This window comes from Bos indicus x Bos taurus, chromosome 24 (genome assembly GCF_003369695.1).
Source record: "Bos indicus x Bos taurus breed Angus x Brahman F1 hybrid chromosome 24, Bos_hybrid_MaternalHap_v2.0, whole genome shotgun sequence".
Lineage (NCBI taxonomy): Eukaryota > Metazoa > Chordata > Mammalia > Artiodactyla > Bovidae > Bos > Bos indicus x Bos taurus.
Genome location: NC_040099.1, coordinates 34,534,634 through 34,536,137, shown reverse-complemented (window position 1 = coordinate 34,536,137; position 1,504 = coordinate 34,534,634). Strand labels below are relative to the sequence as shown.

The window sequence follows — 1,504 nt, the reverse complement described above, 5'->3', positions numbered from 1 at the left end:
CAACCAGTCCATTCTGAAGGAGATCAGCCCTGGGATTTCTTTGGAAGGACTGATGCTAAAGCTGAAACTCCAGTACTTTGGCCACTTCATGTGAAGAGTTGACTCATTGGAAAAGACTCTGATGCTGGGAGGGATTGGGGGCAAGAGAAGAAGGGGACGACAGAGGATGAGATGGCTGGATGGCATGACTGACTCGATGGACGTGAGTCTGAGTGAATTCCGGGAGTTGGTGATGGACAGGGAGGCCTGGCGTGCTGCGATTCATGGGGTTGCAAAGAGTCAGACACGACTGAGCGACTGATCTGAATAATTAGTGATGTTGAGCATCTTTTCATGTGCCTGTTAGCCATCTGTATATCTTTTTTGGAGAAATTTCTGTTTAGGTCTTCTGTCCATTTTTTGATTTTTTTTTTTTTTTGATATTGAGTTGTGTGAGCTATTTGTATATTTTGGAAATTAAGCCCTTGTCATTTGCATCATTTGCAAATATTTCCTACCAGGCCTTAGGTTGTCTTTTCATTTTGTTTGTGGTTTCTTTTGCTGTGCAAAAGCTTGTAAGTTTGATTAGGGCCCATATGTTTATTTTTGCTTTTATTTCATTTGCTTTGGGAGACTGATCTAATAAAATATTGCTACAATTTATGTTAGAGAATGTTTTGTCTATGGTCTCTTCTAGGAGTTTTATGATGTCATGTCTTATATTTTGGGGCTTCCCTGGTGGCTCAGATGGTAAAGAATCTGCCTGCAATGTGAGAGACCCAGGTTCAATCCCTGGGTTGGGAAGATCCCCTGGAAAAGGGAATGGCTACCCACTCCAGTATTCTTCTTCTTCTTTTTTTTTTTTTTATAAAAACAGTCCCACAGCATTTATTGTCATCTGGTAATAACATAAGAGCAGAACAATATGAATACATGTTTTAGAACTACATCTCTAACAAAGGACACCTAAAAAAACCAACGGTACTGCCAATTTCTCACTACATCTGTCACTTCTAGTTGGAGACACTTTAGAGCAGAGTAATGTTATCTCCTTTTAACATGATCCGAGCCAGTTGTTTTCTTGACTTTGTTTTGGAATGAATCTCTTCTGCATCATCTAATACGAGGTTCATATACTCATCAAAACCAATGATACAGCCCTCTATCTGCATATTCACTTGCTCATAAAGCCACACCTGAATCTGTGATCTATTTTGCAAGTGTCTGAAGATGAGATTGATGGGTGTACCATCACCTTCTGCACCTTCTGGCCCTGCCCCCGGTACGCCATGCTGGCCCACTCCAGCATTCTTGCCCAGAGAATCCCATGGACAAGGAGAGGAGCCTGGCGGGCTATAGTCCATGGGTAGTCTTTTAAAAAATAAATCCATTCTGCCAATTGATCTGTTCAGACTATTTTCATTTCATGTAATTATTTCTATGCTTGGATTTTGATAATAACTGCTTTAAAGTCTTTGTCAGGTAATTCTATCGTTAGTGTCATCTCAGCATTCGAGTTGAGATT

At 40.6% G+C, this 1,504-nt stretch overlaps 1 pseudogene; it reads right to left on the bottom strand.

The window, feature by feature from the left end:
- Positions 1 to 992: 992 nt before the first annotated feature.
- On the bottom strand, positions 993 to 1,270 carry LOC113883031 (annotated as a pseudogene).
- Between the last annotated feature and the right edge of the window lie 234 nt (positions 1,271 to 1,504).